Source organism: Lagenorhynchus albirostris, chromosome 16 (assembly GCF_949774975.1).
Source record: "Lagenorhynchus albirostris chromosome 16, mLagAlb1.1, whole genome shotgun sequence".
Lineage (NCBI taxonomy): Eukaryota > Metazoa > Chordata > Mammalia > Artiodactyla > Delphinidae > Lagenorhynchus > Lagenorhynchus albirostris.
This window is the reverse complement of record NC_083110.1, coordinates 28180118-28201823: the sequence shown is the minus strand read 5'-3', so window position 1 is coordinate 28201823 and position 21706 is coordinate 28180118.

Genomic DNA, 21706 nt, shown 5'->3' with positions numbered 1-21706 from the left:
TTTTTCCTTGTCTCTTTATGACATCCTTGGAGGAACAAAAATACTTAGTTCAATGTCGCTGGATTTAACTCTTGGTTAGCACTTTTTGAGTTGTGTTTAAGAAATCATTTCCTAGCTCAAGTTTATGAAGATATTTGCTTATATATCCTTCCAAATTTTAATTGTTTAATATCTATATTTAAGTATTTAATTCATCTGGAATTGATTGTGTGGTATGAGGTAAGTATATAATTTTAGTTCATTTTTTCCTAAGTAAAGCCATCTATCCCTGAACCAATTATTCACTGGTCCCTCAGTGATGTGATGTTTCCTCTGGCATTTATCAAGTGTTCATTTATGCATGGAATTCTGTCTGGACTCTATTTTCTTCCAAATTAACTTTCTCTACAAACTAGTGACAGTACCTTAATTATTTGGTTTAAAATGAATCCTGATATCTAGGTAGATAATGTCCCCTCATCCTAATCATCTTCTTTACGAGTGCCTTGGCTATTTGAGTGCATTTGCTCTTTTGTATACATTTTAGAAACAGCTTGTCAAGTATCTTAACAAACCTCAGTTGGAGTTTTTATTGGAATTGCATTGACTCTACATTGCCAATTTTGGAGAACTGACATCTCTACAATTTTGAGTCTTTCAGTTCATAAGCAAAGAATACTTTCCATGTGTTTAAGTTTCTTTAATGTCTTACAATATTTATTTTAATGTTTCTACACCGAGAAATTGCAGATATTTTGTTAAATTTATTCCTAGGTATATCTTATTGTTATTACAAATGGTGTACTTTTATATGGATCTTATATCCAGCCACCTTGGAAAGTTCTCACTAATTTTTATAATTTATCTTTAGATTCTTCTGAGTTTCCAGTGTAAATGATTAGACAATCTGTGCCAATGTTATTTCCTCATTTCCATCCTTATACCCTTTTCCTACCACACCAGCTAGGATCTCCATTGCAATATTTAATAGAAGTGATGATATTGGGACTCCCTTATTCCCCCTGACTTTTTAGGGAATAACTCTAACTTCACTATTAATAATGCTATTTTCTGTAGTTTTTTTTAAAAATACCCTTTGTAAAGTTAAGGAAGAACGCTTCTGTTCCTAAGCCTTGTTTGTTCATTTTGTTTTGTTTCCTTTTTGTTAATAGTTGCTTAATTTTATCAAATGACTTTTCTGTAACTATTGATACAATCAAGTAATTCTCTTGAATAATTATATATTTAATCTTCTTTAATATAACTCACAGATATAGGACGTAATATATGCTATTAAATTGCAGGAACTTTACTCTAAGACACATAATAATAAAAGCCGTATCACACTAAAGACAAAAGATCTTAAAAAGAGCAAAAGGGAAAAATCAGACACTAAAAAATGATATGAGGTAAAAGCAGTACCGATAATTGAAGCCAAAAGATGATGGATAATACATGTAAAATGCTGAGTGTGGAAACAGAAAAACCAACTCTCCAGAATGAAAATGAAAGAGAGAGAGATTTCCAGACAATTTCATGGACTAACATTCACTCAATGAATTGGCAGCTCTCAAAAAGTTAAACACAGAATTGCCACATAATCCAGCGATTCTATTCCTAGGTATATACCCTAAAGAACTTAAAACAGGTACACAAGCAAATTCTTGTACTGGAATGTTCATAGCAGCACTATTAACAATAGCCAAAAGGTGGAAACAGCCCAAAAGTCTATCAATGAACTAATGGATAAACAAAATGTGGTGTGTGTGTATATATATATGTGTATATGTGTGTGTGTGTGTGTGTGTGTGTGTGTGTATAAAATATTATTCAGCCATAAAAAGAAAAAAGTACTGTGATGGCCAACAGGCACATGAAAAAATGTTGAACATCTCTAATTATAAGAGAAATGCAAATCAAAACTACAATGAGGTATCACCTCACACCAGTCAGAATGGCCATGATGAAAATTCTACAAATAATAAATGCTGGAGAGGGTGTGGGAAAAAGGAAACCCTCTTACGCTGTTAGTGGGAATGTAAGTTGGTGCAGCCACCATGGAGAACATTATGGAGAGTCCTTAAAAAACTAAAAATAGAGTTACCATATGATCCAGCAATCCCACTCCTGGGCGTACATCCAGAAAAGACAAAAACTCTAATTTGAAGCAGGTACACCAATGTTCAAAGCAGTACTATTTACAATTGCCAAGACATGGAAGCAACCTAGATGTCCACTGACAGATGAATGGATAAAGAAGATGTAATACATACACACACACACACACACACACACACACACACACACACACAATGGACTATTACTCAGCCATAAAAAAGAATAAAATAATGCCATTTTCAGCAACATGGATGGACCTAGAGATTATCATACTAAGTAAAATAAGTCAGACAGAGAAAGACAAATATCACATGATACCACTTATATGTGGAATCTAAAAACAATGATACCAATGAACTTATTTACAAAACAGAAACAGACTCACAGACATAGAAAACAATCTTACGGTTACCAAAAAGGAAGGGGGGAAAGGAATAAATTAGGAGTTTGGGAGTAACAAATACACACCACTATATATAAAATAGATAAAAAACAAGGTCCTACCATATAGCACAGGGAACTATATTCAATATCTTGTAATAACCTATGGAAAAGAATCTTAAAAAGGATATATATCTGTGTGTGTATACATATATATATATATATATATATATATATATATATATATATAACTGAATCACTTTGCTGTACACCTGAAACTAACACAACATTGTAAATCAACTATACTTCAATTTTTTTTAAAAAAAGTATTGTTACATGCTACCGTGTGGATAAACCTCAAAAACATTATGCTAAACGAAAGAAGCCAGACACAAAATGTTACAAATTATATGATTCCATTTATAGCAAAGATCCAGAAGAGTTAAATCCACAGGGACAGAAAGAAGATTGGTGGTTGCCATGGAATGGGAAAGAGGAGAATGGAGAGTGACTGCTTAACGAGTCCAGAGTTCTCCTTTGGGATGATGAAAATCTGCAACTAGACAGTGGTTGTGGTGCAAAACACTGGAAATACACTAAATGCCATTAAATTGTATTATAAAATAGTTAATTTTATGTTATGTGAATTTCAGCTCAAAAAATATTTATTTGCAGTAATTTTCCCAGTTCTAGGTATATTTTAGTAGGGGGATTTGTCAAAGTACCAAGTCTATTGGAATTAGAAGTAGCATTTCATTTTTTTAACGGCAGAATACCTCAGCTGTTTTAATAAACTAGTGTACACTGACATCTTCCAAGTAAGAGATAGAACACACAGGATTTTAGGGTGGTCTGATTTTTGAAGACTTTTTAGGAAGTCTGATTTTGACAGTGGTATTGCAGTTGCTATAGCAATGGCTAACATTAGCGAGTGTGGGCCCTAAACTCTGTCCAGCCCTTTATAGCTCTTCACTCCCAGAACCTTCACAACAGCTCTGCGGGGGAGGTTATATTATTAATCCCATTTACAGATAAGGAAACTGAGTCCCAGCTCTTTAATGGACGACGTGGGTTCAGTCCAGCACTTAGGTCCGTCCACCAACAAACACTCATGCTTCAAAGTCCCCTTAAGGCAACGTTTATAGCTAGTCAGGAGCTCTGGGCAGGAGTAAGCACTGACAACAAGGCAGAGAGAAAAGCAGCTGAGAAACCACAGAGCACTCCCATCCAAACTCTGCTGGGGAGTTACCAGTAAGGGTAGCAGCTTTCTGATACCTGCATTCCTCTGTAAGCCCTCACTTCCCTTCTGCTGAAGAAGTCCTTATTCCAGAGCATACCTTCTTTTCTGCTCATCTTTGCCTAGTTCAATTCAACAGCTGTCTCCTACCTTTTAATTATGATTATATAAATATAGACATCTATCTATCTATATATCTATCTATCTAATCTCCTCTAAGGTACCTGTAAGGTGCATGAACCCTGAGCCAACACTCCTTTTGGGGATAATGCATGTTTCTTTCTGTGTTTCTTTAAGGTTGCAGGATGCCACAGTACTAATTCAATATGGGCATTGGTACCAGGAAAGAAGGTAGACTCGGGATTGACTGATTTTCCTCCTGTTCCTTAGCTCCCCTCTCCATGGGCTCCCATCACCCTTGGCGCCATCCATCACAGCTGCAGCTCAGCCCGGTGATGTATTACACTAACATATCATTAGTGCAACGGCAGAGCAAGGAGCTTTGATGATGTATTGGGGCCATACATCATCAGAATGAGTCACTCTGATGATGTATAACTCAAAAGATGGTACTATCCAGGGAAATGTGGACATACCATAAATCAGGGACAATGTTAAAGAAGAAAACCCAGGACAGCCTCGAAGGAAAATAAAGGTTCAGGGGTCTCCCGCAGTAGGGGTTGAGAGACAAAAACTAGTAAATTCTTAACGGCTCATATTGAAGCTTTCTGTTAGCTGTGGCTTCTTAATGACTAAACCAGATCATCGGCATCCCAGGGTGACACTTGGATTTCCTTTCCATCTGGAATTTAGTTTGGCTTCTGCTTTCCTGCAAAGCCCCCTTGTCCTGACGGAGATGAGGAGGAATCCATCAGATCAAAAACAAACTGCTCCAGGTCTGTGCTCCATCCGGGTCCTCTTGGATTTGTCAATGGATTGGGGGGGCATTTCAGTCTATGACGGTTCAAGCTTATGTCCTTTCAGAAGTTGTCCACCTGTAGCCATTGATTACTGAAATTCCTTACACTCACAAATGGGTGTGAACTTGACATTAGATTAAAAAATAGAGCTGGGGGGCTTCCCTGGTGGCGCAGTGGTTGAGAGTCCGCCTGCCGATGCGGGGGACAGGGGTTCATGCCCCGGTACGGGAAGATCCCATATGCTGCGGAGCGGCTGGGCCCGTGAGCCATGGCCACTGAGCCTGCGCTCCGGAGGTCTGGAGCCTGTGCTCCGCAACGGGAGAGGCCACAACAGTGAGAGGCCCGCGTACCGCAAAAAATAAATAAATAAATAAATAGAGCTGGGGAGCCTTTGCTTGGCCTTATGCATTATAAACTTTTAAAACATAGTTGAAGACTTCTATTTGTCAACAGGCTAGAATTTGCTATCACTTTCTTTGCTTTCCTTTCTACAAAATAGCAACAAAAAGGGGAGGAGTCTATGTAACGTTTAGTTCAAGGCACAAAAAATTCCCAAATTAGATTTTTATGCTCTCAACTACTCGATTGGACTAGAATCGTTGACACTTGGGTATGGGACCTCCTTTGAAGCCCCTTCCCTGCCACTCCCCTACTTTTCCCAGCTTTATCCCATCCACAGGGAGATAAATTATGGAAAGTGTCAGCCTCCCTTTAGGATCCTTAGATGAGGGGGAAGTGAGTGACATTCTCATAGTTAAAGAGCATGAACCTCTTTGTGATTTTTTAAACTGGTAGATAAAGAAAGTCTTAAGGAGAGGGAGTTGAGAGCTTCCCAGGGCGGCAGGAGGAGGTAAGACCACACGCAAGCACACTGGAAAAAAATTAACATCTATGTTTAATGCTTTATTTAATGCTGAACTGTCAACCTGAGATCTGAGGCTCAAGCACACTGCTTCTATCCCTCCACCCATCCAGAAATAAAATAAAAATCAAAGCCTAGGTGCTTCGGGACTGGAGAACATCAGAACTCAGCCCTCGGCATATGGGATCCATCATACACACGAAGTCTTCCTCTGGGAGCTCCTTCCCCTGGTCTACACCCACATTCCCGCAGGGGAGCGGGCTGCAAGCAAAGGCTCTTCCAGTCAACCCTGGCCATGTTGCTGTGACTCACTGCCTTTACTTATTGCAAATTCTGCTGAGGACTCTGTGCTGGAGGGCAGCACACATGGAGGGCCCTCTGAGTGGGGAGGGGACAGGAGAAAAGCCTGAGCCAACCATAAAACACACCCTCCCTTTCTTCCCCTCCCTGTGGGAAGGATGAGGGGGGTTTCACCACCTGAGCTGCAGCTAAGTAACAAAATGCTTTTTTTTTTTTTTAATGTTCTCAAATAGCTATGCCTTCAAAGCCTTTTAAAAGTTGAAACAGAACAGATCTTGCCTCTGCTCTTTATTTACTTTTTTGGTGGTGAGGGAGGGGGAGGGGAATATGGCAACTGACAAAGGCAGCACATTCCTTGGGAGTCCCTTAGAAAGGAGCAGGCGTCAAAAGGGACCTTCTCACTGTTGAATGGGATGGCACCTGCATGTCTGTGACAGGCCTCCCCCTACTCCTGCAGAGAAGAGGATGGGGATGCATGTCCCCATGGGAAAGCCAGAAAAATGGCTACAGACAATGCCAAGGGATGGGCTGACGGAGCAACTGGGACCTTACAGGACAATGCAAATCAGTGGTCAACATGGGCACAAAAGAGAACATAGACAATTTTCCAGAAACAATAGTTTTAGTTATTAGTGTCGGTCGCCTTCACTCAGGAGTTGCTTGGGTCAAGCTTGTGCTGTGGTACAGCCATTGAGTGACCCTGCAGATTTGGTCCTCTGGACCTGCAGCTCAGGTCAGTGCTGTGTAGCTACTCATTAGACCTGTTAGATTCTGCATATGTCAACAGTAAGAGTAGCAGCAGCAGTAGCAGCAACAGGTACCCCAATTATTACACGTGTATCAGCACTGTATTAAGCACTTGACTTACATCATATCTTAGTTACTCATCGCAATAGCTTGAAGGGGTAGTTTTATGCACCCCATTTGCAGATGAGGAAACTGAGCCTAGCACCATGTATCTATTTTCTTGGTCACATGGCTAGTAAATGGCAGAGCAAGATTTCAACTCAATTTCCTTTGGCTCCTAAGCTTCTATCGATACTTACCAGCGCCACGTGACCTACGATGCAGAGGCAGACCAGCAATGTCACCGAATCGGGCTTTGGGTCTCTCTATCGCTTCATCCCCTTCTCAAGCTTCTTGCCTGCAGAGATGGCTCAGACTTCCATGCTAGAACCCATGGCCAACCTCTCTAAAACCTGGAACAAGAATTATGATATCTCAAAGCCCCTGTTATTCTGTGCGTGAACTGAAGAGAGAAATGGTCCTAAAGGCCAAAGGCCATTTGCCCAAAGGCACAAAATAAAGGAAGCAAAGAGTTAGGTTGGATGGGTCTATCTGGGGAGCTGCTCTTTGCTTGGCAGAGGGCTTACGCCATACCACATGCTTGAGTTTCCATCCTTGTCTCTGGTACTGGTCTCAAAACTGCATCCTGGCCTTTTGATAATATGTCCACCCTTCTCCTGCTTTCAGAAAGACAGCATGGCCAGAGTCCAGAGGACAGCAGGACCACACAGAGATAACACAATTCAACTTTTCCTAAATTATCTGACTCTCCAGATATAATAATAACAATAACAATAAAAACACCCTTGCTGTGTTATTTTATGCCCCCCCCCCCAACTTCAACATAATAATGCATAGTTTTACAAGATGGAGGTGTAAGAACTAATAAAATATATGGTTTAATTAACTAAACTTATGCTGTAGTCCACATTAGAAGGCCATGATTTAGCATGCCCTCTCATCCTCAGGACAAAATAATGCAAACAGCGTAATTAAAAGTTGATGAGAAGTATATTTATTGGGCGCACAGAAAGAAGAGATGCTCAGATTTACGATACATAAAGTAAACCTTTAGTTTACAATATAATTAATATTTTAAAAAGCACAGCGCGCACATAATGCAGTCAAAGAGTCCACCTCCACGGAAGGATAATGTTTTTGGAGCTGATCTTGGCCCCGTATAATAGTAAATTATGGTCCCGAGCATATACAAATGTAACATGATCTATTATGATCTAGAGATGATGCTCATTGAGATGTCTGCGGCTGTGATAGATCATGGTTGCACGTCTCTAAAGACATGGAAGATGGCTGAAGGGCCAATTATTTATCTGCGGCATGAATTCCATGGTTATTAGTCACACAGGCGGTGACGCAAAATGAGGGTATGCCACTACATTTTAATCAATCCCCGCTCCAGAAAACACCCTGTTAGCACAAAGCCGAGGGCATCGGGAGTTTGCAGGGGAGAAGGAGAGCCTTTGTTTGGGTGAGAGGAACAGGCTTAGAGCAACAGGAAGCATCCTAACAAGCCACAGTGGCTTTAAGTCCCGCCAGCGTTCATGGTCTTGGGTCACCGAGTTTAATCCCATGTAATACTCATGAGCTTCCCATGGGATAGGGCCAGTCTTCTTCATGCCTACTGTGCAGATGAGGAAACTGAGGCCCTGAGAAACCAGCATGCCAGTAAAGGCAAAGCCAGGGTTCACAGCCAGGTTGTATGAGTCACTCTGCTCCACGCCGGGCTTCCATGAAGGACCCCGAGAGAGCTGGGTAATATTCCTCTATAATTCAGTCCATACTTCTCCCAAGAGTCCAGAAGCTCAGGGGTCCTCCTCCTACACAGATTCTGTTTCTCCTTTCAGACATAGCCCCAGATTGCCCCTCTGGGAGGCAAATATCTTCCACTATTGACCTCTTTTCCTTTGTAATTTTTCCAGAGACGCTAGTGATCCTGTACACTGAACAGCCTCGGGGAACCTCGTCCTCGATCCCATCCTCAAGGATATTCCAAACAGGGTCATGCTTGTTGCCATTTAATAGACATATTTTTCCTTAAAAACATGTCCTGATAGATAACTAAATAAGTGAACTAAATCAGTGAATTACTTTTCTTCCTCCCTTCATTCTCCCTCTTTCCCTTTCTTCTCCCTCCCTCCCTTCTTTTCTTCCTTCCTCCCTTCCTTCATGTTCTTTTAAACCTAGGGGTTGGCTTTAACAAAGGTACTCATATTTTCTTTTTACTTAAACAGAAATACTATATACTTGGGGGAAAAAGATGGCTTTGGTGCATCTTCTCTATTATCCATCCCATCTAAATTCCCCAGGCTGATCGGGGACTGGAAGTCCCTCACTCCAGGGACTGGAAGTAATGTGGACACAGTGTCCGTTACAGCAGTACACTTTCAGTTGTCTGTTCACTCTGCTTGTCCTATCACCTGGACCATTCTTACAGGGAGCCGCTGAAGGATTTTAGGAAGGAATACCCGCCTAATTCCCCTTACCCAATATACACGCTTCACAGGTTATATAACAGTAATAAGCATCTTACAGAGAATGGGAAAATGATGCCCAGCCACGTGGTAGGACTCCTAGGAGATGGGAGTGCCTGGACTTTGGATCCTGTTGCTTCAGTTACATCCTAGTCTGGACCCTCTCACCCAAGGATCATGATCACAGACTAGAAGTCCAGACCAGCTTGGGCCACACTTCCTATTCCGACTGTACCTCACATTAAAAGTGGAAACGAGCGTGGCTTCCTTAGCCCTAGGAGGGACCTATTTGGCTTGAATCTTGAGGGGGAATTCACTAGAGCCTGAGTGACTCCAAGTCCCCAGACGGGGAGCTATGTCCTGGGCGTGAGCTTTGAAATTCTGTCCTGGTAGTCTGGACAGGAGTCCATCCAGCTTTCAAATCTGGATTTTTTTTTACCAGGTTTCAAGGCAACTAAATGAAACATTTACCTACAATCCTTACGTTGTTGGAAACACTCTCAGGGAATAGGCGTGCAAAGGAGACTACAAGACAAATTAAGTACAAAGTAGATAAAGAAAATAATGTGAGTTCTTCTTCATTATCTGGTTCATTACACTTTTTAGTGCTTATTAAAATGGTTAAACGATTTAATTTTGTTTTGGAAAAAAAGTGGTTGAAGAAGGGAATAAGAGATTAAGAAGATAAACTGCTGAGGTTTCCATTTTGAAACTGGTTTCAGAACAAGGATACGAGGAGGAAATTAATTTGTAAGTCTCTCTGGGAGGCAGTCGACACCAGGCACCACAACACACACAATGTGCCTTCGTTTTTGCTTAATTGGCGCGGCCTTCTCTGGGGAGAGCTCAGCCGAAGCCAAGTAAGAGGATAAACCACTTTTGGGCGGCCCTTCTGGGTCATGGCTAGTTTTTCTGACAGCCATGTCAGATCAGGATGCTGATGTATCAGCTGGCGCCTCTGTATTCTAGCACTGAGAGGGTAATGTCCTCCCGATTAGCGCAAATACACACCGACACATGCCCCGGGGTGGTCCCCAGTTCTGACTTGGGGAGGCAGAGCTCTGAGAGCTGTTCTAGGTCAGGACAGATAGTAGTCTTTGCTTCTAGAACCACATCTCCACTCCCTTCCAGGGGGCTTCTATCATGGGCTTAGTATCTCCTAGTTCCAGACGGCCTGCAATGCATGCTGGGTTCCTGGTGGCTACAGCTGTTCTGAAAAGGTCTCAGGTTTTCATGACAAATAACATCGAAACATGTTATCTTCACCAGGTGAAATATTTGGAGCTTAACCTATGCCTTTAGAACACCGCACCTGAGCCCACGCGAATAACACCAACAACGGAAATGTTGAGTTCTGAGATAAGGTTATAGAAAAGTATTTCAGGAAAGGGGAGACTACGTATGCTCTTCAAAATGCAGCATGTAGACTGCAGAGCACCCCAATAACTCTACTAACTGCAGTGGGGACGCCCTAGGTTGGCTGCAGTTGCTAGAAGGCCCAAATTTGGTCTCATGAAGACCTTCTTCAGATGTGGGTCCTCTCAGGCCTCAAGATCCAGTTCTGAGATCACCAGGTATTAGGGTGCAATTCTAGGCAAGGACATAGACACACCCTTGACCTCCTGGCCTCAGCCTACTTTCCAGTCTCAACTTCACTGGGACCACCCTTTTGTCCTAAGTAACAGTTAGAGTAAACTATTTGGCATTTCCGGAATGCACGTTCATTCTCCCAGCTTCCACTGCCTGAGGCAGAGAGAATTTCTCCTCCCTGTGTGTGTGCTTACTTATCACAGCACCATCGCAATGAACGGGCACCGCTTCCTCATGTAATATCCTTCCTTGAGGGCAGGGACCATTGTCTTATGTATTATTAGATGGATATCATGGATATCAAGGGCTTGGCATATGGTAGGTGCCATGAAATGCTAAGTCGATTGACTAGGACATGAGAAAATCTTACCTCAAAGGAAAGTAGAGGAGATAGGAGAGTAAACCAACAGTCAAGGCAAAGTAGAGTGTGCCAAGCATCTTAGAAGAGGTGCGTGTCTTAAAGGTTACGGCACTTTAGTGGAGGAAAGAACTGAGAAGAGCTGTGTTACCTTGAGGGCCTCCCTTGGCTCCGAGCATGTGTGATGCTGAGACGCAGAGATGCTGTCACCTTGGAGGCATGGCGTGGATCAGAACGGTGCTAGGGGCAGATTGGTGAGTCACGCATAAGGGCTCACAAATGAAGTCCTGGGGGTGTAAAGCATTTCCTCTTTGAGTTCTACAGGTTGGTTTTTGCCTTTCTTCCCCCCAAAGTATCTCCAGCAATATGAGTCTCTCTTACAGTATCAAACTCTTCCCCATCTCAGTCCATGCCCGATAGGAATAGCTTTAGGAGCCCAGCCATTGGTCAAAGGGCCTCCTATCAGACAACCATGAGTGCTGAGACTGACAATGACGTCCCTAAGGGAGAAAAGAGTGGTCCCTTTGCTGCTTCTGCCAATGGAGAGCACCTAGTCAGACTGGCTGGGGGCCTAGGAGGACCCAACATTATCCCCCGTAGAGCATCCATCCCGTATTCACTGACCCGCCATGTAAGGTACAGGGAATTTACCAAGTCCTCTGCTAGAGGCAAACTGTGCAGCTACTCTCATCTTTTCTGTTGCCCAGAGACTTCCACCCACTGCTCAGTGGGAGCAACATCATTAATCGGAGAGACAACAAGGGAGGGAGCTGGCACTGATGATCAGTAGAGCCAGAGGAAGGGCTGGCCTGGGCAGGTGCCAGGGATGAGCCAAGCAGAATCTTTCCTTTATCCTGATGCTTCCCCTCCCAGGAGCCTTCGGTCTCCATCACTAAATCCTCCGCAAACTGCAGTGAGGGCAAAAAGCAAGCCTCTGCCTTTCATAATGGATTTGGACATAAATGAGCATTGTTCCTAGGTAACTCACCCTGCCCTACTTTCTCCCACCTGCTTTCTAACAAAGTCAAGCAGAGAGCAAACACGGTTGGGCTTTCAAAGCCTGAGATTTAAAACAGAAAAATCCTCCCTTGCACGGCGCCTGTACTACAAATAGGTATTCCGTATTTATATAGCACATTAAGACCCAAAACCTACAGTAATGCAACATTAAAGTCAAGAAATGCAAAAGTGAAGGTTTTAAGGCATTGCTAGCTTGCCCACATTGTGCATTCTGCATAATGAACCTCACCTTGAAATTCAAGCCATATACCATGAGACAGAGTTTACCCCACCAGGAAAACCTTAAACCTCCTACATCTTGTGATTACTTCAAATTGCAATATTAGTAACTGAAATGTACAGCCAAGAAAATGCTAATTTTCTGCTTTTCCTTTCATCCATTTTCCCTTCTAATTAAAAAGTGGGAAAGGTAAAGAAATAAAAAGAAAGGGAGGGGGAAAAAGACAATGAGAAGAAAACCTATGACACAAATGCACAATTTTATGGAAGGGGAAACTGAGGCCCAGGGGGTGATGCCCACAGTTACTCAGTGAAGAGGGGACCTCACACTAGGTTTCCCACTGTACACTCAGTGCTCGTTGGCTGCATCTCCCTGCCAATTTGTTGATGAGGTCCCAGATCCAATAGCTAATAAAGGAAAGGCCAAAGCCAAAACTTCTGTGAGCAGCTAGCACTACTTTTCTTCCGTTTACACTATCTGGGTTATCATCACTTAGCACAACTCTGATCTTGAGGGGTACAGAATGACTTTAAATTACCGGCATTCAAAGAAGATTCATGTTTCAAACAATAAAAGGAATACATTCTCTCTTTGATTATATAATTCCCAAGGAGAAGAACATATGTAACTCACAAAGTAGCCAGCGTGGACAGAACCCCAGGGCCACACATTATACTCAGCAATATCCTTTTCAACCCAATGAGCTGGTGCCCTTGCAGGGATGGTTGCTCCGCATTTCTCGTGGAGAAAAAGACATGAGGGCTGAGATGGAAAGCCTGTTGAAAGTCCCGGCTTCCTCTCCAGCAGCCTGTTGTCTGGGCAGGCTGGGATCACCAGGAAAAGAGAAAGGGTCAGTGTGACCTCGAGTCAGACTTCTCAATGAATCCGGGGCCAGAGCTGCCTTGGCACTAGGGGTGCCCACAGAGTTCGCAAAAAGTGGTAGGGGGGATTTTTATTCCAAGACATTTGAACATAGAGCATGCCTTTGTTTGTTTCTTGGCTAGAACGCATCTGAAGGCGATGCCAACTTGGCGACTGTTGACCCCACTGAAAGAGAGGAGAGAAGAGCAAATGCATGTCCACAACCCCAGGAAGAGGTGCTCCTGGATGCCAAGCATCAACTTCTAGAACTTCCCCACCCGAGTGAACTGAGGGTTTCCCCACAGGGGGATGTTTCACTGGAGCCTTTACCATCTCATACGCCTTGGAGACCTAGGGGTCAGGTTTTGGTTTTGTGAAATTGTTTGGAATCACAGTGAATTATTCTGTGCTGGGAGGCTGGAGGCCATTCTGCCTGGGATCACCCTGTGCAGAGATGTTTATGAGGAAGGGTGGCAAGTTGGGGGCAACAGGTCAGCTCTTACCCCTGCCCATGGGGCAAGAAGAACCAATTGCTGCAAGTGAGGGGAGGGGAGGGGAAGGGAGGAATGCCCCCAAGAGGGTTTTGCTTAGTTAGAAGACTCCTTTACAAATGGCCATGAAACCTAGCGGGTAAAGTGGAAACAGATTTAATGAGGCAGAAGATGGGGAAAAAAGGAAAGACCCAAGGGTGGCAGATCAAAGTCAGGAACTGATGTCCATCAAACAGGAGATAGGAGGAAAAGCGTTTTTTTCTTACTCCATCAATCCTACTCTGAGTGGCTTACCCTTCCTGGGTCAGTTTATTGAATCCGAAAGGTGCTTACCCCAGCCACAGGCAGCCTGCTCCTCTTTTCCCACCCCTCTCCTTCTGTCCCCCTGCTCTCCTCCTAACAGATGGTAGCACACACGCGTACTTTTTTTCTTGCTTCTGATGCTAAGCATGATTTACAGGCTTGAGTTATTATTTATCATTATTCATTTTCTGTCAGCAGTGCATTGAAGGTTAATAGAAATGCCAGCATGCTCACTGATTTACTTAGTAAAATATTTGTTCCAAGGTTTAGGTCATATGATTGGTGTCTGAGTGAGTTTCAGGTTTATGCATTATGAAAAGCAAGATGGCTTGACCTTCAGCCACCAACACTAGCACCATATATTACTTTAGTGAGTGACCTTCAGAGACCTAAGATGCAGTAGATGTATTCAACACATGTTAGCCTCCTCCATATTGCTGGCATTGTATACATACCAGCTGAGTTTATGCAATGAAAGCTGAGCCCCGAGCCCATCTAGTGAATGGGAGGCAGATGAGATATAAACTCAGGCTAAACCAGATCCTCTTCTTAAGATAATAAACTGGCTGTGCAGCCCAGGTGCGCTGCGGCTTTATGTACACATGGGGACTAATCGTTTCACGTTGCCTCCTGGGCTTCTTGCAGCTTAGCAGAGAGAAGGAGGGGGACAAAAGGACAGTTCTGAAGGAAATTGGTCTTGAATGAGCAATTAGTTAGGGCCCCAAGGAGAGAGTGGGTTTGGAGAGACCCGCCATGCTGGTGTCATTGTGCCGTGGTTGCAGGATGGAGAGGACAGAGGAGGGAGTGGCAAAGAGGGAAAGGGCGTGAGCCTGGGTCTTTAGAGCTTAGGGCTAGGTTGGCAGAAGAGATCTAAATAGCATTACAGGGATGCAGAAATAAAATCCATGTCCAAAGCAAATGGTGGATAATTATTTCTAAAGGGCCAGCTCTAACCATTACTGTAGAGGTAATGCAGTAGTGTAGTGGGTTCAACATATGGGCCCAGATTTAGGATGCCTGAATTTGAGTCCCAGCTCCACTGGGCGAAACTGGCTTCACCTCTTTAAGCCTCAGCTTTCTCATTTTTCAATGAGGATAATAAGTGTACTTTCCTCTTGATAGGGTCAATTAAGGTAATGCACGTAATGTGCCTAGCTCAAAGGCTGCTACACGCACCAAATATTTGCCATTATTGTAAGTTCTGTGAATAGATGGTGAAGAGATTGCTGAGAACATCTGGCAGATCTTCATGTTTGAGAGAGGACCTGAGATGGGAGTTAAAGAGGCAAAAGAATAATGTAGGTTGGTGGAGAAAACAGGGTCTCAGAAGAACAGAAAGCCTGCTGGGTTCCAGAAACATGTCACAACGCTGAAGCTAGAAATGAAAGTCAGGATGTTTAAGAGCCTAAGTTGTTTTCTATTCCCAAACTGGGCCCCTTTCCTAAAGTTCTTCACAGAGGCTATCCACGTCCCTTTACTAATAGTTCACTAAATATTACTTACTTTCATATCCAAAGAAATTTTTTGAGGCCTTCAGAGTGGCCGTGGACATAGTTGTAAAATTCAGTGATCAGCCGACACGCTCCAAGGAGTCTCCCCAATCACTCCTCTACTCTGTCCTTTCCAGTCCTTGTTCTTGGCACTACCCACTACCACTTGGACTCCCCACCTTACTGGTAATGCGTGTTATGTCTAAGTTCATTCATCTGGATTTAAGTGACTGGCCTACATTAACTCTTCGTGCCAATGGGAGGGGGCAGGTGTTTTGTTCCTTCATTGTCTGCACAGGTAGCTGTAATACCCCTGAGCCCCATCCACTTCTCCTGAAAGTGGCATGAATTCTCTTGCCCTCATGTTGTAACACTAAGCAAATAGCCCATGTTGGATGGGTCAGAGAAGGTGGCTTAATATCCAATGGAAGTCCCCTTTCAGAGAAAGCAAAAATTAGAAATGGATGCAGAGATTCCCCTTACATCAGCCCAAAGGAAAAAGTGATACTGTATTTGGAATAAGAAAATGGTCCTTCACTGGGAACACTGCAGTGAACTAGAGCCAATCCACCAATAATGGAAGACTGCCCATTGGTCATTCATTCATCCATTAATTCTAGATATAATGTCTTCTGGGGTGGTGGGGTGGAGGAGTTCCTAAATTCAAGAAAGCCAAGCAGGCTTCCCTGGTGGCACAGTGGTTGAGAGTCCGCCTGCCGATGCAGGGGACACGGGTTCGTGCCCCGGTCCGGGAAGATCCCACATGTCGCGGAGTGGCTGGGCCCGTGAGCCGTGGCCGCTGAGCCTGCGCTCCGGAGGTCCGGAGCCTGTGCTCCCCAACGGGAGAGGCCACAGCAGTGAGAGGCCCGCGTACCACAAAAAAAAAAAAGAGAGCCAAACTCCTCAAGGTCAAGGCCATGATACTGGGACACATACTGATCATTAATAATGGAATCACAAAGTCTAACCACCAGACAACTCTGAGAGGTCATTGAGTCTGACCTTTTCCCTTTGCCAATGAGAATTTGGAAGCCCAGATTTGTTGATCTGTGATTGACAGTGGCAAAAACAGGTCTGGAACAGACATCTCCTGGCTCCTAGGAATAATCTTCAGCCCTCTCCACGTTTGCCTCTGTGCCAAAAATCCCTTCTCCAAAACTGGCCCTAGCAATAAGCTGATGACTGGGCTCTAGCTGCCCAGACTACAGGCCCACTCCCAGCAGAGGTACTTTCTTCCCCTCGAACGAGAGTGGAAATGCCAAGAAACCCATGGTATGTCAGAAATGTTGATGGCTAAATATCGCAATGTAATAACAAAGGCAACCTTGGAGGAATGAGGAAACAAAGCAATTTAAATCTCATTTAAATAATTTTCCCTTCTTTCCCGATCTTCGCCCTAGAATGTTCAGTGAGCCCATCTGAATTCTGAGAGCATGTTCATCCTCCCACAGTGGGGTCTGAGTGCTGGAAGGGTCCTTTCGTTTAATTTCCAGTACTAGCTAAATTATCTATTGCCATGATCTGTGACTGATTTAGTTTTTATTGCTCTTGGCTGCAACAATCCATAAGGACCCAGCTGATTTTCCCTTTTTGGGTTTTAGGCTTTATTGCTGTCATTTTAATGACAGATATTAAACACAGGGAATTTTCACCTGTATTCTCTCCAGTAGCCTGAGCTGTATGTTGTATTTGAATGTGAGATGATACTAAGACCTGGTTCTTCTAAAATCTCCTTCTCCTGCATGATCCGTGAAAATACGCCAGGAATCTGTGACGTTTCTGAAGAACACCTGTATCTTCAACTTTCATTACCATAGTACCACATACATGGTAAATATCTAATAAATATCTGATGAATGAACTAATGAGTGAAGACTTCATTAACCCTTTAGCATGTGAAATTTTCCATGAACCTGCCATTAATTCTCACTTCCAAATGCTAACTGAACACCTTCTGTGTGCAAAGAAATTATACTAGGTGTAATTCAAAGAAGTATGTAATCTTAAATTACTTTGCAATTTATTGATAAAAGACAAGCATCTACATAAAAAAAATCAATATTATAAAGTATGCAATGGCGATAAATGAGATTGCAAATTTCCTGAAGGTGTAAAACGGTAAGATGTTCCTATGAGTTGAACAAGGAAAGAGAAAAGAAGAAAGAAAGATAATGTAAGTTAAATGGAAAAGGGAACCATCTGATACTGTGTTAGGCCTTTTTCAGCTACAAGAGACAGAAACCCAGTTCAAGTCAATCTACAGGCTCACATGACTGGCTTCAGACACTTCTGGGTTAAAAAGGGCTCATATGATGTCATGAGAAATCTAAAATGTTTGCTCTCTATGAAACCAGAGGAATGATCATTCTGTACTACTCCACGCCTGTGCTCCTTTTTATAGGGTTTCCAAGTAAATGCATCTTCTTTACTCTTCAAACTTGGACACAGTTTGTTCAGTATAAGAAATACAAAATTTCTAAATTTGGTTTTTGAGATGTCCTCTTAAGTCTTGAATATATGTGTTCAAATCAGGTTGAAAGCCAAGAGCAGCAGCACAGTCAGGTCAAGTAAGTTGGCAGATAGATGGTTTGAAAGCCCAGAATGCAATTCTGCATTCTATTTATTGATCATAGGCTCAAGAGGGGGGTGTCTTCTCCCTTCTTGACAACGCACGCATTCTTGAGATGCATCACTCAATGATATCCTAGCTCCTGTTCTTGCGTGCTGCTCCTGACAATATTTTCACTGGTTAATAAACTCAAGTGTCATTCTAGGGTGTCCATTCAGAGAGCTGGTTCTGTTAGAAGAGAAAGAAATTTATTTATGCTGGACTGTTATGAGATTATTTATGGAGGGTGATGGTGAGAAAGGGTAAGTTACCATCTAAGAAAACATAACAACCCCACAGAATTGGATTTTTGCCTAGTCAGGAGCCACAGAAAATGTGTGTAGTTAGTAGTCATATTTAGTAATAAATATTTATATTTAATGTAATTATATGTATAAGTATTATATTTTAGATGATAAAAAAGATAACTTTTCAAAATGTTTTTGTTCATATTATTTTTCCTGTACAAAGACTTCAGTGATGACAATGAAGTATACTTATCAAATCTACAGATGACACAGAGCTTTGATGAAGGAATCTATACTCAAAGAGATACCTACAATGCTTTCTCCATTAGTCCTCAAATTCAGAATATATATGACTTACAATGTAGTTTTAAGTCAGCCACCAGCAGCCTGAGCTTGTAGAAAGCCTACCAGGTAGAGGCAGTGGAATCACTTCTGATAAGAACAGAGCTTGGTCACTTGAGAGAATTAAATTTAACCAGAAGTTTCAGAGGTTAGGTTTTGTTTGCTCTTGGAAAACATGGTTTTCCGCATTTTGAGAAAAGAAGCTCTTTGAGCATCTGAAATTTTAAAGGGCTCTAGTTAAAGCCATTCATTCCTTCCTTCATTCCTTCATTCAACAAATATTTACCGAATGGTTTCCATGTTCCACTGTAGAGATATATTGATAAAAACAAATGGTAAAATTTCCTACCCTTCTCAGGCTTACAATCAAGTAGAAAGAAGTAACTCTGGAACATATCAAGAGGGACCCACCTTTATTAGCACGAGAATTAAGAAGGGACAGACTTGGATGATGAGAAAAATGAGAGAGAAACTAGCTGGGGAGGGAGTGGAAGTAGGCTCTGGGTACTTTCTGAATTATAAAGAAAATAAAACAAAATGAGTTGTTTAGTAAATGTCCAATACTCTACAGTATCGCTGACCCTGGGCTAAAGTTTTCCACCCACTTCTATGCATCTTCAGGTACATCACAGCCAGGATCTCCACCAAACCCACTTGGGAGGAAGAAAAGTCCAACAGAGGATCCACATGTCTCAAATGAATCCAAAATTCAACCAGAGGACCGAGGACTGTCATCCAGTTCAAGCAATAAGGAAACCAATCATCACAGATTATTGTGTGCCCAGTGCTTTGTGCATGTTCTACAGTGCTTTCAAAAGGGGCCTTCAAGTCAGAAAATGGGTTGGGATTTTAGCTACAGTCATTTTTATCTGTGGCTTGAGTAAGAGTGTAAATCATAGTATCTTCTACTAGTATGATTATTACTGCTACTTTACAACAATTACTTTTAGTACTACTCTCATGATTACTTCGTTGGATGCTATGCAATTCACCATAAAACCTTATGAAGCAGGTATTACTCTACCCTAGGAAAGAAAAAGCAAGACTAAGAATTATTAGTTTGTCCAACATTGTCTACAACGATAGTGGGTTTAGAATTTCAATCCAAGTTTGCTTGACTCCAAAACCTATGTGCTTGTCCAATAAGCCATAATACCTATAGGGTGGACAAGAATTCAGTTTCCTTAGGGCCAAGCCAAAGAGGGGAAGAAGAATGGATGCCCAAGATCCTAAACAGCAGAAAATACTGTTAGTAGAACAAAGAGGGCCACAGGGAGCATGGCTTTCAGACCATCTTAGACAACATCCAAAAAGACCACCCCAGGGCTGAATGCCGCTCATTGGTCACATACTCTTGTTGGCGTCACCACAAATCTTGCCTTGACCCTCTCTGTGCAGGCAAACTTTTGTTTGTTACAGATCACTGTTGGACCATCCTCTCAGTTCCTATCCGTGGGGATGCCTATCTGCAGTGGGGCTAAATTGTCCAAGAAAGAAACCATTTAAAATATGTGGTCCAGGTTTCCCTGGTGGCACAGTGGTTGAGAGTCCGCCTGCCAATGCAGGGGACACAGGTTCGTGCCATGGTCCGGGAAGATCCCACATGCCGTGGAGCGGCTGGGCCCGTGAGCCATGGCCGCTGAGCCTGTGCGTCCGCAGCCTGTGCTCCGTAACGGGAGAGGCCACAATAGTGAGAGGTCCACGTACCATAAAAAAATAAAATATGTGGTCCTTCTACAGTGACTCTTTTACAAGTCACTGAACTATTCCAGGAATTCTGATTTTTAGGTGTCCAAAACACTCTTAGGCTAACTTTTATATCTAAAAATAGTTGAAATAAGTTTATTGGGCTTATTTTTAATTTGGAAAGTACAGCTGACCGAGCCAGGACCCATCTCCAGTTCAGCTTGCTAGCATCTGCTGCTGCTGACCTCTCAGAAAGGCTGCACTGCTGCCGGTGTAGGAACAAGGAACGCAGAGCCACACATCCTGAACAGGGGAATAGCCACATCGAGCAAGCTCCTCAGGGTACCATGAATAATAACGAGAAAGTACCCCATATTTATAGGCCATTTGATACCAGATCCTCACAAACTCCTTGTGCGGTAGGCCAGGTGCCTTACAGATGAGAAGGGGTCTACACAAAGGAAGGGCCAGGGATTTAGTATCCAGTGGGCAGCTGTTTCACCTGGGATGGCTCACTTACCCTTCCCACAGCACTGGTGGGTGGAGGCGAGTTATTTTCTCTCATTTATAAGTGAGGAAATTCAAGTTCAGAGAGTTACAGTAATTTGCCCAGAGCAATAAAGTTAGCACACAGTCACCTAAATCAAGGCTGCCAGGTCTTTCCACGGGTCCACACTGCTTTTCCCTCCAGACCACAAGACTCCATGACCCCATTCCCAACAACTCACTTCAGGGGATGCAGGCCCTGAGCCCTCACTGTAGAGAAGTTAAACGTTTGGATAGACCGTGAAGGCCTCCGTGGTTAGGAGTATGTTTGAAAATCCAGACCATATTGAGAAGTTTCCATCCAAGAAGCTAGAGTCTGGCCTCAGCCTGAAGAAAGGCCTCCCCTACATCTGTAGGGTGAGTGAGGGAGAAATCTAAGAAGAGATTTACACCACTTCGTTATCCAGCACAAACACCTCTCCCGGTCTTGTATTCAGAGAACACCCAGGGTTCCTCACTTAACCGCTGCCATCTCTACCAAGAATAGAAAACCTGGACTTGAGCCTTCTTTCTTCTCGGGAAAATCAAGCTCAAACACAGTTCCCTATGTAGGGCAAATGAACTTCTGCAACCATAAACCATTTTACCATTTTATCAAATTCTTCCTACCATTTTATTTATCAGCTTATTAAACTCTTCCTGTGTGTACAATGCTTTATAAATATACAATTATACTTCTTAATCCTTAGAACAACCCTATGAGCTAGAGAGCTGTATTTTCTTATTTTATAGAGGGGATAAACTACAGATCTGAGTTACCCAGGGCCCTTTAATAGGAAAGTAGCCAGTCCGGGATTCAAACACAGGTCCTTCTGGTTCTACAGCATCACACTTAAAGTGTGTCTTCAGAAGTAGATGAGGGCTGGTA